Source organism: Ictidomys tridecemlineatus, unplaced genomic scaffold (assembly GCF_052094955.1).
Source record: "Ictidomys tridecemlineatus isolate mIctTri1 unplaced genomic scaffold, mIctTri1.hap1 Scaffold_48, whole genome shotgun sequence".
NCBI classification, from domain to species: Eukaryota; Metazoa; Chordata; class Mammalia; order Rodentia; family Sciuridae; genus Ictidomys; species Ictidomys tridecemlineatus.
Genome location: NW_027523119.1, coordinates 1 through 16,739, shown reverse-complemented (window position 1 = coordinate 16,739; position 16,739 = coordinate 1). Strand labels below are relative to the sequence as shown.

The 16,739-nt window shown below is 37.9% G+C and overlaps 2 long non-coding RNA genes across 2 annotated transcripts; one reads left to right on the top strand and one right to left on the bottom strand.

Moving 5' to 3' along the window:
* The first annotated feature begins 11,033 nt into the window (after positions 1-11,033).
* Positions 11,034-16,396, top strand: LOC144373773 (uncharacterized). The gene is made up of 4 exons (XR_013433324.1): positions 11,034-11,247; positions 13,326-13,381; positions 13,749-13,885; positions 15,536-16,396. It is a non-coding gene; the product is annotated as an uncharacterized LOC144373773 (long non-coding RNA).
* LOC144373774 (uncharacterized) lies at positions 14,716-16,733 on the bottom strand. Its single transcript, XR_013433325.1, has 2 exons — positions 16,329-16,733; positions 14,716-15,634 (listed from the first exon to the last, which is right to left on the bottom strand). It is a non-coding gene; the product is annotated as an uncharacterized LOC144373774 (long non-coding RNA).
* Positions 16,734-16,739: the final 6 nt, after the last annotated feature.

Below are 16,739 nucleotides of genomic sequence, written 5' to 3'. Positions count from 1 at the left end.
GACTCAGAAAGACAAGTATCCTGTTTATATGTGGAAGCTGTGGGGATTGTGGTAAGGACAGAATGAATGTAGAAGCGAGATCACCAGTGAAGAGGAAGAGGACAAAGGTAGGGAAAGGAGAGTGTTAATGGGGAGTGAAACTGATCAAATTATGATGTATTCAAGTATAATATATCTGAGTGAAATCTACTGTTGTGTACAATCAATATGCACCCAAAAAAGCAATCAGCAATTAGTATATTAAGATCCAGGGGCTGGGGTTGTGGCTCAGTGGTAGAGCACTCACCTAGTATGTGTGAGGCACTGGGTTTAATCCTCAGCATTATGCAGATAAATAAATACATGAACGGAATGAAGATATTGTGTTAATCTATATCTTAAAAAAAATTCTTTCAAAAATCCAACTTTAGAAACTGAAGAATGTGACCCAGAAAAGCTTGCTTTTGCATATGCCTTTTCTCTGTGTTTAATGAAAATGTATCCATTTAAGTAATCATGAAATGAATACACACTCTTCTGTTTCACCACATCCTCTCCAAATGAATTCTTGTTGACTTAAAGAAAATAGAAAAGCCTGGATGAACATGCAGGAGTTTACATTAAATGCTGTAAGGCAGACACAATGAATCATTGACTGCTACATCTTACTCACATGAAGAATCTGAAAAAGGTGAACTTCGAGATGAACAGAGTAAAATGATGGTTACTACGGCTGTGCTGTTTGGAGTGCAGATGTAATGTTGGTCCAAAAAAATGTAATTTCATAGGTATAAGAAGGTCAGAGTTCTACTCACAACATGGTGTGAGTAATTAGTATATTGTATTCTTGACAAATGCTAATAGAATGGATTTAAAGTGTTCTAACATACTCTAAGTACAAAATGATAGTTACATGAAAGAATACATGTGTAAATTAGCTATATTTGGTCATTACATCTTGTATATATACTTTAAAACATCATCCTACACATGGTAAATACAACTTAATTTGTCGGTAAAAATCAATCAATAAAAATATTTTTAAATTTTTTTAAATAAAGTTTCTGACAGACTTGTGTATGTGATGGTTGTAAAGGGAAGTATGTGTGTGTGTCTGTGTGTGTGTGTGTGTGTGTGTATACAAAGATCAACAGTTGGTACTGAAAATTAATAGAAAAAGAATAAAGCATTCCAAAAAAAGGCTTACTGTAGCCATTTAAGAAAGCTAAAACTGCAGACTTTTCACTTATCACTATACACTAAAAATAGCCTCCAATATTTGAAAATTATAATGAAATTTCTAAAAATTAACTAATTTATAAACATGTAAGAAGATATAATTCAAGATTCTTTGATAATTTTGTAGTGGAAAAATTCTTAAACACTTTACCTAAGATCTAAAATACATTTAAAAATCAAAAACTTAACTTATAAATGTATACAGCATTAAAAACCAAACATAAAATTCAAATACAAAGCAGATTGAGAAAAAAAAGAACTAATTGTCAGAAAATCCAAGCATTCTTAAAAATATGCAGAAAATAATTAACCCAAAAGGAAAATGAGTGGATAATAAACAAATCTCTCTCTCTCTCTCTCTCTCTCTCTCTCTCTCTCTCTCTCTCTCTCTCTCACACACACACACACACACACACACACACACACACAATATAGCACTGAACACATTCTCTTGAAAAGATAACCTCACTAGTAACAAGAGAAAAGCATGTTAATTATTGGGCATCTTTACTAGTTGGGACAAAAGTTTAATGATGATAATGTTAAATGCTGGTCCAAGTGCCAAGTGCCAGTGGTATTCTTCAAAAGTTATAAAAAGGATATTACAGAAATTATGGAAGGAAATTTAGCAGCAACAATGTGTATTTTAGAAGCCCTGCTCTTTCATATTATCACTTCTTTTCTGATTTTCTTCTCGACCTATTAACGATCATATTTAGAAAGGTATCTGGAATAAATAATGTTCACCATATCATTGCTTACAAGAGAAAAAAATTTAACAATTAATATATTAGGCACATTAATTAATGGGCACATGTCAATAAAATGTAGAGCATTTCAACTATGAGATATTTTGTGACAATTGAAAGAACTAAGGATAAACTAACAGAAGAGTGTCAAATGCATAAATTTTTTTGAATACTTATTAAGAATTCAAACAATTTACATCATTTTTATATTTTGAATACTTATTAAGTATTCAAAAAATTTACATAATTTGTGTATTTTGAATACTTATTAAGTATTCAAAAAATTTACATCATTTGTGTAAAATCAAACAAAACACTGTATGTTTTTACATATACACAAAAGTGTATATAATCCCATAGAAAAAGAGCTAGTAGAATGCATACCAAATTTTTAACAATCTTGATACCAAGGGAAAAATGAGATTGAGAAAAGATATGATTAAGATGTGGCTAATTTTAATGTATCTATTTTCATTTTATGTCATTTATTATTCATGGTAAATTCATGGTAAAACTAAACTTTAAAAAAGTCTTAAGATCACTCAAGTTAAATGGTGAATACTTTAAAAAAAGCAGAGTTCCATGATCTCAGACTGCTAACTGATCCACAATGACCTCTTAGGAATTCTCACTGTATTCTTTGCTCCTGAACAATTACCTATGGTATTGGCATTTAATGTTCTATAGTATTCATTTTTTAAAAATATTTTTTTATGTAGGAAAGCAGCACTTATGTAATCAACAAATATGAAAATTGTTTATAAGGTCCTCTCATGTAACTGTGTACCTAGTTACTTTCTAAACTGTGTACTTTGTAAACTATGTCAAATGGTCATTTGACATGCCTTGAAAACTTCCAGTAACAGAAAGGTTAAGTATGGCCTTGTGTTGAATATCTCTGTACCCTGTAACCCCTGGATTCTTGTCCCATGGCAGCTCTTCCATTGGCTAGATGAAGGTGTGCTCTTTCTCCTGTGAATCCCCTAGCTGTGCTTAATTCTTCAAGAAACTGAAGCAAACTCTATTTTATAAAGAGGAAATAAGAAAAACATTTTGTTTGCACTACCAGACATACTGCCATCCTATTTTGTGTGTCTTTAAACTTCTTTCTTATCAGTTAAATTAGAAAGATTTTCCTTCTTCCCTCTAGGACTAGTAGGATTTAGATAAGTAGTATCCTCCAACTGCTCAAGTGTGAGATGATGGAGGAATTTTCTGAGGAGAAATGATTAGAAAATGACAGCTGTAATGTGATCACCAAATTAATCCACTTTATGGATTAATAATTTGAATGGATTAATGTGTGGTAATTGCCTACAGGTAGGACATGGCTGGAGGAAGTAGGTCAATGGAGGTGTGCATCTGGGGTTTATATTTTGTCCCTGGTGAGTGAAGCTTTCTCTGCTTTCTGGTTGCCATATTTTGAGCTGCTTTCCTACACCATGCCTTCCTGCCATGATGATCTGCCTCACCTTGGGCTCAGAGTAGTGAAGCTGGATCACCATGGACTAAAGCCCTGAAACCTTAAGCCAAAATAAACTTTTCATTTTCTAAGCTGATCTTGTCAGGTCTTTTGGTCACAGCAAAAATAGCAAAAAAAAAAAAAAAAAAAAAAACCCGGATTAAACACTAGAACAAATATGTTTGGTCCCTGTATCAGGCTAACACCCCCACCCTTTTTCTTTGCCCTGGAAGCTGTGAATATGTTATCTTCCCTGGGATCTCTGCAGATATAATTAAGTTAAGAATTTTGATAAGAGAAGATTATCCAAAATTTTTCAAGCAGGCTCAATGTAATTATAAGGATCCATTTCTGGCCTTCAAAACTGTATGATTAAAGAAAATGTGTTGTTTTAAGCCACTAAATTTACTGTGATTTGTTACAGCATCAATAGAAACCAATACATCCCCTTTTCTTTCCCAGCTTCTTGAAAATTTCACTTTAGGAGGTCTTCTGACTACTGGATATTTAAACTTTTCTCAATAAGATTCATTGCACTGGCATTTAAACATATGCAAGCTTCCAAATTTAAAACAAAGCAAAACAGAAAACACTAAAATTTACCTTCAGCTCAAATACCTTTTTTTTAAACCAACTGCTAGTATCATATTACTGTTGTTGTTACTATTGTTAGCATTAACTTGGGAAGATTCAGTTTGATCCCAGGTCCTATATACTCAAAATGAGGTTTTTATATGAAATTATCTTTAAGATTTTTTTCCATTTAAAGGGAAAAATAATCAATCTAAACTTAAAAAGACACTCAATTCCTGAAAAAAAAGGAACATGTTTGTATATTTAACAGACAGCTGACTGGCAACAAGTCCCTACAATTTAAAACTTCTATTCAGATGGAGGGCTTAAGTACCACTCTCTTAAATGTCATCACCATCGCAAAAATAAAAAGGAATATGTTGACTGGCTACAAATCAATGTTTGCTGACTGAAGACAAAAAATTATGATCGATCTTCTCTTACATATTAGAAGTCATACATAATAAACCACCATGCAATGTCTTGCCCTAGTCTTCTTCATACCTATCAAGAAACTTCCAGTGTCTTTATAAAAGCTGCACTTTTCCTAACCAGGAATTTTGCAACTTAGGTATTGGATCTTTCAGTATCTTCCATTTCATCAGTGAGAAAAAAGTAGAACAGATAACACACTGTGAAACAGATCTTGACCCTCAGATTTAATACCACTGATTCTGAGTGATGTCAGTTTATTTTCAAATTATTTCCAAAGAAATAACAAGTTTGATGGTATAAGAAATTTCATTAAAATGCACAATATTTTCAGTCACAAGCAGCATTACAGTTGATTGCCTTTTTTTCATATAAATGCTTGACAGGAAAAGGACTGAAAGCTGAGCAAATATTTGCCCCCAAATCTGGCAGTAATCCTATATCACTAGCAAGCCCTCATAACTATTCATAAAAATCAATACTTAAAATCTGCTGAGAGGAAATTTTATGGGTTCCTATCACACACAAAAATAATAACTATGTGACATGATGTTGTAACAAACATGTCACAATAAATACTTACAAAAACATCATGTTGTGTATCTTCAGTGTACACAATTTTTGTTAATTATACCCCATCAAAGCTGAAAACAAGAAATATCAGAAAATGACCATATAGATAATAAAAAAACTTTAAAGTCAAGGGTCAACAAAGTAAATTTGATTACCAGTCAGCTCCATTTAATAAAATTCTAAATTTACACAAAACATTACAATGCAGCAATGGCTGTAATGTGTAATGAATTCAACCACATTCATTGAGCACAGCTTACACAAGAGGTACTACTGGGTCTTAGAGATAACAAAGGAGTGTGACACCAGTCCTGCCTAATGTCACCTAAATGGGTTAGGTTAGTTGCTATAAGAAATGCACAAATAATGTGCTTTGGAACATAAAGAGAAGTAGAATATGGAGTGACAGAGATTGGCAAAGTCTTGTAAAAGAAGAGGCCATGGAGATGGGCCTTAGAAGAATGTTGGGCCTTCTAATATGTAAGAGAAGATCAATCATAATTTTAGAAGAATTTTAGAAGAATTAGAAGAATTTTAATGTTAGAAATGGGAGGTGGGGAAAAATCCAGTCTAAAGCAACAGTGTAAGATAGATCTAAGAAACAGATCTATTAGACTGAAGGAGTATGTAGAGAAGGGGATACAAAGTAGGAAAGTTTAATTGGAGCTAATCTTTTGAACAACTTGACAAGTAAGCTGAGAAATCTGATATTAACTTTGTAACCAATGGAGAGCCACTTAAGATTTTTTAAAGCAGTGTGACCTGACCAGAACTGCTTTTCTGGAAAGATTAACTTGGAATCCATTCATCAGATGAAGCCACATAGAAATCTTATAGATGCCACTGTTTTCTTTGATAGACTCTACCTTAAAGCAAACCTAAGAATCACACTTTTGTGCAATATTCTACCTCCATTTCCATGTATACTTCGTTTGACTCATTTCTAGATGCTGACTTCTGTATTTGACATTTAACACACAGGTTACAATATCCAAAGAAGTTTTCAAAAATGAGCCAGTGCTACCTTGGGGAAGACCAGAGTCATGTTCAATAACCTTCATGCTAAAAACAGCCTAGCCATCACTTTAAGAGCCAGAAGTCTATATTTAGATTCAAGTGCTTTGGTCAAATGATAAGCTTACAGAAGCAAGACTTCTGAAGGAGACAAAATAATTACCATATTGGGTACTGGCCTCTCTGGGGTTATAATTTCCACTTTATAATAATGCAATTGATGATCAAAGATGTTAGAGTTTAACTTGCTTAAAACCTCAAGGCTGGCATAATGCTTGGCAAAATTTGAACCCAGGAGGGGAAAACAGAAGAAAGAAAATAATGAAACATATAATGTTCTCTTAGCTGAATAAAAAATAATGTATGTTTGGGATTAAATGAGCCTACCAAGTACAAAGCAGGAATAGTTTTTATAAGACGATTTTGAACATATTGTAATAAACTATCATAATACCAACAAGAGAAAAACTGGAGACCTTCCAAAGAGAATATTAAAAACTAATAAACAAAACAAACAGAAATCAGATTACAAATTTTTAACCTGCAAAACTGAACACTGGATGACAATAAACTCATATCTTCAAAGTTCAGTGAATAAAATTATTTTGAGCCTAGAATTCTATATCAAGCCAAATAATTAAACGAAAGTGAAGGGCAAGTGACATTCTTTTGAAAAAAAAAGACCCATTCACTAATGAACACCCTACTTCAGACCCTGTGCCAGGCACTAACTATCTCAGGTAGATTACTCTGTCCAAGATAGTTTCTCTGCATAAGAGAGGTGTCCTTGAACTAATATACATTTTTTAAATCCTGTGATTGAAAAGCTGCATTCCCCAAACATGTTTAACTGCAGTGTCTCTATAGTAATTGTCTTTAATAAAGGGAATTATTTTTAACATAGATATTGACATAATGTTATATTGCTTATGTCTGTAAAATCTCATACTGCAGACTAACAACATTATTGCCAATAAAGGAAAAGAGGGAAGGAGGAGTTCAGTTAATCAATGAGTTTAAATCCAATAAGAAGTTCAAGATAAAGGTCTTCACTCATTTTTATTTTTCCCAGAGTCTATTAACCTTACCAATTAGAAACTGACATTTAAGATGACCTTCCTAAGCAATGCTCATCTAGATATAGGGACAAATTGGAAAGAAAAATTGCTGAGACATACAACTTTACTTACAGAAGTAAAAATATTACATGGGGGATAGTAGGAGCCCGTGCAGTCCACATACTAGTGGAGCACAGAAGGACATTTCCAAAGGTGGTGTTTATAATAGCAATTTCTGAAGTAAAACGCCAATTCAGAAGAGAATCCCTGCACTCCTTTAGGCCTTCCAACCCACTCATTCCTGTCCTTCCACATCAGAACCATGAAGATCATCAAAATACTTAAGCCAAATGGAAAAGTCAGCCTCTGATCTATTGTTAACAGGTAAATCTGTGTTCCCACTTTCGTTAAACTTTTTATAGGTCACAGGATTTAAACCTGTGGCCACCTCTTTAAAACATTATTTTCCCACATGGGAAAATATTTGATTACTTCAGTGGTTCATTTAACTGTTTCATAAAGAAAAGAAAACTAACAGCAATGCCCAGCCAAGGGTGGACAAGAAATGCATAAATGTTGCCAATGTACCTCATCTTAACAGCAGCATCCTTATGTTCTCTCATTAGACTCTCCTGAGCAGATTGACTAGAACTACTGAATTAAACAAGGGCCAAAGAATTTCTTACTCAAATCAACAAACCATATGGTCTGCTATGCTGTTTCTGCCAGTGGTCAAAGCAGAAACTTTGAAAACACAAATTTGGACATCATTATAGAGTTGTATGTAGGTGGAGAGAAAACGTATTCTTAACTGTAGTTGTGGGAGATTATGTATTTTTTTTACCTCAAGTTCAACTATTGATGAGGAGTGACTATGTGATAATGATAGTGATTCAATAAATATACTAGAACAGATGAGTGCAGCAGATGCATAAAATCCTTCAGAAGTGACTGTCACAGAACTTATTTGGGTAGATTTCATCATGTGCTGCTTCATTCCAATTTGTTTAAAATAAACCTATAGTTTTTAAAATTTCAGGCATCTTTATCCATTTGATAGTTTATTAACAAAAGAAAGACCATTACCTTCTGGCATAAGTGGGGAGAAACTGCAAGCTATTTTTAGTTAAATGGTTCTAAAAGTCAATGCAATAAATTTTGAATACTCAACTGGCTGCATGGAAGGTTTATTTTAAGAAAAGATGGCTTTTGTTTAAACTTACAAGAAAACTTTATTAGAATTCCTAATTCAGAAAAACCATTCCAGAAATTTCTTTTGGATAACATTCATTTACAGTAGTAGTTATTACTATAAATCTGGCATATTAGTTGCAAGTCAAAATTGATGAGGTAGAATTATAGTTTTTGTATGTTGACTGTACACACCACAGTACATGGAGGTCTCCTGTGGTCAATGTGTACATTTACAGACATTTTATAAGTGTTAAAAATATAAGATCAGTAATGAACTGCTGTTTATAGAAGTTTTTAGTTATTATATTTTTTGATTATAGGAAAACATTTTACTCTGATGTATTTAGTTAAAATCACAACTATAATATGTTATGCTTTGGAAAAATACTATCCATGTGGTTCTACAGAAAAAGTTTTAGACATCTTAAATTATTATTCTAAAAATGTTCCTGTCCTAATCAGTTTGGACTGCTATTACCTACATCTGGGTAGTTTAGAAACAATGAAAAGTCATTTCTCACCATTCTGTAGACTGAGAGACCAAACTCAGGAGGACAGCATGGTCAGGTTCTGACAAGGGCCTAATATGGGTTCCACACAGCTAATCATTGTGTCCTCAGAAGGCAGAAAGCTTGCTAACTAGCTCTCTGAGTCCCTTTTATGAGGGCACACATCAGTCATAAGGATTCCTTGCTTATGACCTAATTACTTCCCAAAGGCTTTATCTCCTGATACCACCACATTGGGACTTAGAATTTCAACATTAATTTAGGAGACACCAAACATTAAGCTCATAATTTTGCCCCCACACAAGCAACTTTTATACTCTTACTTGAGAAAACCAAGGTATACAGGTTGGTCATTCAAGAAACTCAGGTCTCATTATCTTTGTCATTTATTCCCCAATTAAATGCTCATTCCATAGAATTGGCTTTAAACTGTTTTTTTACTTTTTCTCAAAAGCGAAAATTTCAAGGAATTAAGATCAGTCACCAGTGGGAATGCTTAAAGTATTATTATTAATCTCTAAAAACAAAAATAGTTATTCTAAAACTCTGAGCAGTAACATAATCATTAGAATCATTTCCCAGTGACTACCTTGAATGAGACCATGTTCATTTGGATGTTTCAATTCTGATATGAAACAAGTAAATTAATAAAATGACCTTAAGCCTCACTCAGATGAAGAAAACCCAAAAGTTTGGAGATAAAAATCATTATTTAGATTTTAAACTAGCACAAACTGACACTCAATTATGCTCTATATACAGCACATATCAAGTGCCCTGACATCAAATGAATCCTATAACACAAAACCTGTGTCCTCTACAGAATTATTTCCACTAACCTATGGCTGAAACTAATTCAATGTGCTTTGTAAAAAGTGACTTCACATTTTTTAAAGTTTCACAAACAAGACTTAATCATGTTCTTCACTGAATAAGCAGAAAATATTAACTCTATTATTTTGATTCAAGTGCTCTGAACATACAACTTCACTGGTCCCAATATTTGAACTCATATTTGCAAAGCAAGACTTGCTTTATTTTGAAAACAGTTAAATCACATGTGTATATAATATGCCAATATTTGCTGTAATCCATTATCAATTGTGTTGTTTATAATACAGTAAAATTATTCAATATGATGAATTTCTATGAACCTCAAGAAACTGCTTTCAGTTCTAATATTAAGCTTGTAGGAGATAATAATGCACAGAAATTTTTGTCTGTGTATTTATCTGAGAGTTTTTTCCAAGCCCAGTTAAAAATGCTTAGCCCACACAAACTTCTATGTAGAATATAAAGTCTTTGTAAGAGTAGGGATGGAGAAAAGAACACATGGGAAGATGACATAGCATTTATATCCATTGTCATATTCTCATCAAGATACCTTCCATCCCAGCCTGTTAAGTAAAGGGTTTTGACTGAACATTGAAATTACTCACTCAGTGATAAAAGTCTAAAAGCTTCAAAACAAAAAAAAAAAAAAAATTCACCATTTCACTCACATTCCCATAATGAATAATCATTTAAACTATAAGGAAAATTTGCTTGTTGTCAGTCATCTAGAATTCCCCTCCTCTCCCTAATTTTTTATTACTCTGAAAAAGGCATGTTAAAGAGAACTTTTAGTTTTTAAATTGTTAGGATTTATGTAAATACCTATAACTCTTTTAAACCTGAAAATTTTCTTGACCAAAGAAGAAATACATTAAAAGTAGAGAAGTCTGATTAAGGTTCATTACTGCATTAATTTAGAAAGTATGTGAAAGACAGGGGAAAATGTTGGTATTAAATTATTAAAACACTGAATATGGCTTTTCTTTTCTGGAGAGGGGCACAGTCTTATGCCATCTTCTTCTCACTGCTGATTCCTTGGCTGGGTTTTGGGAAGGGCCTGTGCATCTTTCCAGCCAGCAGGAGGCTGCGAAGGGACTTTGGATAGCAGGACTCAGGTCCTCCAGTGCCCGAGCCAGGTGAGTCTCCCAGGACCCTGCCCACTGCTGGTTTCCAGGTGGAAAAGGAACGGGGTCAGGGGCGGCCACTCTCCAAATCCTCTACCCTCCCCGTGCGCTGCCACTCCCTGTGCAGCGTGCCGGTCAGGAGCTGGAAGGCAGGGCCAAGTGAGAGGATGGGGTGGAAGGGGCGGAAGGGGCGGAAGGGGCGGAAGGGGCGGAAGGGGCGGAAGGGGCGGGGTGAGCAGGAGTCCAGGGCGGGGCCGGGGGAGGGGCGGTGTCTCTGGGCGGGCAGGAGCCGGGCTGCAGCACCCACCCACCAGCAGATACGTGGAGGGAGACCTTAGGATCTGCCAGGCTCTGGCCGGTGGCAGGGGGCCCTGTGAAAGGGGAGCAAGGAAGCCTCTGGAGCCAGACCCAGGGAGGTGGGGAGGCTAGCGCGGGCTCGAGGTGGACCCAGGCTGAGCCACTTCTCCTGGCTGGAGAGCCCCACTTTCCATGAGTGCCTGGTATAAGGTAAACACTGTGTGACTGTGGGTTTGGCTGCAGCTGAGGCTTGATGAAGTCAGTTGCATCTTGTTATGGAGGCTGGTCTTCTGCGTACCCATGGACATTTAAATTTCTTTTTCTTTTAATTAGCTATACATGACCATAGAGTGCATTTATGCACTTTGATATATCCCGTGGACATTTTGTCAACTCAACTCCACGAGACTGGCATTTAATTGGGGGTAGATCACATTCAGCCAAAAAAGGTCCTGGATTGCTGTTTATAATTCCCTGTGGAAATCGTCTAGGAGGTTTAGTGGTTTTTAGTGTGGCTCCATGTCTTCCGTGGACACATTCTTTTCTGGCTCTTGTACACCCATAGTATTGTGAAATTAACCTCCATTTGCAATTTATTTATTATTTAGATGACTGAAAGCCTTGCTAAGAGAATTATATTGTAATTAACAGAGAGACCCGACCAATCACAGCAGGGAGGTTTGTCCTGGCCAAATGAGACAAACACCATTTGCAGCCTGCAAACTTGTAACAAGATGAGCTCTTCCGGCACTTTGCATCTCTTTTGTGTCTGGAAGTGCTGACTAGTTCTATGCCCCTTCTACTCTTGTGTTCTTTTTTAAAAAAGACTTGTTGAATAAACTTTTTTTTTTAACTCGTGCAAGATGTATCATTTACCAGTGAAATTAGTATCTAATCTAAAAATTTATTAATTTAGATATAAGTGTATCTTTGATGTTTGAAATGAATTTGCATGCTTAAGAAATCTATTAATATTAGAAATAAAGCAAGAAGGGAAAAGTAGATCTGAAATAGGTAAGCTACAGAAATTTATGTTGAAACCAGTCTTTAGTTTTAAAGACTCTATTACTGACTTTGCTAAGTTTTATAACAGATGTCATGCTGGTCGCATTCACGTTGCATGATTTATTATTTTACTTATGTTTGTGCTTGGGTTGGACCCAGGGCTGTATGCATGCTAGGTAAAGTAACAATGAGCTATACTTCAGCTCCTAATATTAATTTTTAAAAGATTCTGTTCATTTCTGCTAACATTGTTTTATACATCAGTGGTAGTTTCCAGTATCTTGTCCACAGTCCTTAGCCAGATGATAATATCACTGGGATCTGAGCCATTGTTGCTGTTGTAAACAAATTGAAAAACAAAAATGAGAATTCATTCTAATTCAAAGCCTACAGGGCTGTAGGGTGGAGCCAAAGTCTTAATTAACAACCTTGTGACTCCCTGTAGGGAGGGGGTCAATTCCTGGGACAGGAAACCCTGGAGGCAGGGAAGGTTCTTGGTAAGATGGAGGGTTCTCTGGAGGGCTGCAGAGTACCTCCAACATGCCTTGGTCTGCTGCCTGGGTTCAGTAGGGCCTCGGTACCTCATCTGCCCCCATTCCCAGCTGCCTCCACCACTTCCCGTGGCCCTTGTCTATGCCCACGTGCTTTTGTTCTGCCTGGACGCCAGACACTCCAGAGGAAGGTGCTCTCACTTCTTGGGGCTCACCAGGGCAGAAGGGGAACAGCCTCTCTGGGGTGAGAGAGCAGACCACATTCTGGCATCTCTTTCAAGGGTTTCATTTCCACCTGGTTCCCTGCCTTCTGCCAGAGCCCAGTTCCACATGGGCTCAGCCTCTTCCCCACAGACCAGTGGGCCCCATTCATGCCATCTGGATGAGTGAGTATCTGGGCTCCACTTTGTGCTTTGAGAGTTGACTCTTTAGTTCTTTGAAGGCCTTCAAAGTCCTTCTGAAGGATCAGGGGTGGAAAAAATGTCTTGTGAGCTCTAAGACTGGCTAGTGCCAGGGAGGCTGGATAAATGCTAGCTGGGAATATTTAAGCTCCAGCCTCACACAGATGCCTCTTACTGACACATTGTGTTAAAGGGTTTACCAGTAGAATTGCTTGCACTTCCCATCTCTAGAAGATTGGCAAGACCAAGCAGACATTTGTACTAGAGCAACGGAGTCTTCTCTGAACCACCTATCTGGCAGCTCTAAGGCCAAGGAGAGGATAGTTTGCCCCAAGAAGAGTCCTTACAGTGTCAGGTGACAATTGTGGTTCTTTGTGTTTCTTCTTTGCAGAAACAAATCCTTCCTCAGCCTTTCACGGTTTTGGACATCTGTAAGCACTGGGAACAGTAAGTCTGGTTGGGCTGAAGGGTTTTACTAGGGATACCTCAGAGCAATCTTCATGGAATAAACTAGATTACTAGTCTGGTGTGAAGCAGCTCACTGGAGACTCTTGTTTCCTCCAGGAAGCCATGTCACATCACATGTGTGGGTGTCTGCAGTGGGGGGACATTAAGGGGTTCAATCATTGAAGAATAAAAATGTCTCACAAGCTTGTTAAAGACCAACTGAGAACCGTAAAAGCACTTTACAAAAGCAGTGAGAATGCTGAATACAGAATTCCATCTACACTGCGTTCTCATCACTGATTTGACTCTCATCTTCCAGGAATGTCATGCCATCCAGTTGGTATAGGCACTTCTTCTTGTCCTACAGAACCACAGAGCTCAGCCAGAAGCTGAAGTCAGAGAAGGCTCCAGCCCTGAAAGCCAAGACAAGCTAAGAGTTTTACATCACCATTGGTTCAGAGAGCTTGGAGGAGGAGGAGGAGGAGGAGACGACTGTCAAAGCCAGTAAGAGCCCTGCATGTGGGTTGTTGCTAGGGGACTTAGGCCACCCAGTTTGGCCCCCATCCTTGGTGCTAGTGGGGATCCAGCTGGTTCTAAGAAGTGCTTGTGTGAACCAGCACCTGTCAGAGACAGTTCACTGCTGCTGTTCCTTAATGTTACTGATCACTCACGGTTATGTTCAAGACCAAATAAGAACTATAAAATACTTTAATAAAGGTTTGAAAATGCAGAATACAAAATTATATTCTGCACCATTGGGAAGGCCAGTGGGATAGTGGATTTTTGGGGTGGGAAACCCTCGTAGGTTCTCCCCTAGTGGGAGTCCTGGGAAGACCAAACCTTTTAATGGGAGAGATTTAAAAGCCATAACAGATCTGATGAGCCTTTTAGCTGTGGCAAATAACTAGGGATGCAGGGGTAAACCCCCCAATCCAGGTGGGTCCATGTAGCATATCAGCTGCCCTTCAGAAGTACCCAGAAACTGCATTTTTTTACAAATCTTGATGGGGTGGAAAGAAGACCACATTTCAGAAGTGCTGTGGAAACACTATAGAAGGCTTCTCTCAGACCTGCCTTCTGTGTGGACCTGGGGGATTTCTCAGGAGTACTGATCTCCACCCTCATTATGTGCACACTGGTTTGGAGGGCTGTGCGAGGCACTGATTCCTGAGCATCAGCACAGTGATTCTGTACATGCCACTGTTTTCCCTTCTTCTGATCGCAAGTCTCCCTGAGCTTTCACAGCAGCAGCCATGACTCTCCAGAGCAATGGCCATGTCTCCTGGGCATGGTGTTAGCATTTTTTTTTGCTTACATAAAAGACAGTTTCCTAATTTTTTCATCTTCTTGAATTCTTTAATACAATTTTTTATTTCAAAAGAAAGGCAGGATTCATTATAAATTATACATTATACGATTCAGAAGTATATGAAGCAGCAGGATCAGAAGTTCGAGGCTGGCTTACTAACATAGGGGGATCATGTTTCAAAATTTTAAAAAAGGCTGTTGTTCAGTTGTAGAGCACTTCTGTGGCAACCCTCACAACAAAGGAGGAGGAGTTTAATTGAATTTAGAATGTTGGAAAATTGCTTTGAAAAAGAAAAAGAAAAAAATCACCCATACTCTCTCCATCTATAATTAAGTAAATTATTCTTTGAAATGTGTTTGAGATCACACTGAATATAACTTATTAATTTAAAAATGCAAAACAAGTACACTTTGAACTAGAAAAAGCATATACAAGGAAACTGGAAGATTTATTTTTCTCCTCTTCTGCTTCCTTTTGTTCATTGCATGTGTCTATTGGTGGGTGCCCTGTAAAACTTCCTGTCTTCTGTATAGGCTCAAATGAGTGTTCACTATTGAAAGCATGAGTACAAACTTATGCATTAAACAGAAATGGTCAAATTTCTTAATGACTGCCTAAGCAAATTTTTACTTTACTTTGTCATGCTGGGGATTGAACCCAGAGGTGGTGAGCCACTGATCACATCCCCAGCCAATCTTTATATTTTCTTTTGAGAAAGGGTCTCACTCAATCTGCATAAACATGGAAGGCCTGAGTCTGAGCGCTCTGGGCTGGTTTCCTCCAAAGGCCATACCTCTGAGCTGGGTGGATGGTCTTGCAGCCTCTTTCACACTTGGCATTTTCAGTTTCTCCTCCAAGGTCATGTGAACCAGGAGCTTCTCCGAGCCAATTCCAACGCCTCAGAGTTCACTATAAAGGCACACAGACTCTTTGCTTCCCATATTCTGGAGAACAAAGATGACCCAGATGTCAGACTGGAATCTCAGCATGAAGGAGCCATTGTTCCCCTTAAAACAGGTAAGTCAGGGACGGTAAGCCATGGAAGGAAAAGGCAGTGAGCCTCTTTTGTCCTCCTGTAGAAATAATGCCACCAATATGGTCCAGTCTACTACCATGATCTCTCCAAATGAGGGGTTTTGGTCTCCAGTGAGACAGAGCAACACTCGTCAAAGTAAAGGTAGGGCCTCTCCTGACGTGTCATCTCCCATGCTCTCGCAGCCCAGGAGCCATGTGTATCCAGGAGCGGAAGCTGGTTGTAGCTAGAGGAGAACCTCTGCCTAAAGGAAGCAGCACCCTGACTCGTGAAGTACACATTTCTCTCTCCATCCAGCCCTTCTCACTTTTCTTCCCAACACACACAATCCTGCTGTGGATTATAGGCACTAAAGGTGACTCAGACAAAGGCTGAGCTGGCAATGGACCAGCCCAAAGCAACTCTGACACACTGTAAAGCATTGACCATCCCCTGGCCACCCTGGGCTTCTAAGTATGTCTCAAGCAAGCCCTGCAGAGGCCCTCCAGGACCTGGCAAGGTATGGCACACAGAAAATGATCACATGGCCTTTGGAGAGAAGATTCAAGGGACTGTGGGCACAGTCAGGCTCACTGCCCTCAGCCAGGTGTGACGTGGATGCTTACCTGTATCACTCCTCATGTGAGTACCTCCAGAGCCAGTCCACTGAGCTTTTTTTGAAGAGCCCAGCAGATAAGACTTGATTCATGTTCATCCCAGAATGGTGTAGATCTCTAGGTCAGAGGCTGTGGTCTGAGGCAGTGTGGAGACCCAGGCTTTGATCTTCAGATACAGCTTCACCGGCTGGGACAGCAGCAGATTGTTTGCTGACTTTGCTCCCCAGTGTTCTTTGTGTTAGATGTGGGTGTGACAAAGAGACAGTTGAGAAGTGGTGTAGAAGGATTTCTTTGCCTGTGTAGTCACCACACAATTATAAACTGCTAAGCAGAGGTGTGGAAAACAAAGGCGGCACCAGAAGTCACTCTGCCAGGCAGTAAATCTGCTTAGTCAGTCACCACTTGTGTATCCAATGCCCC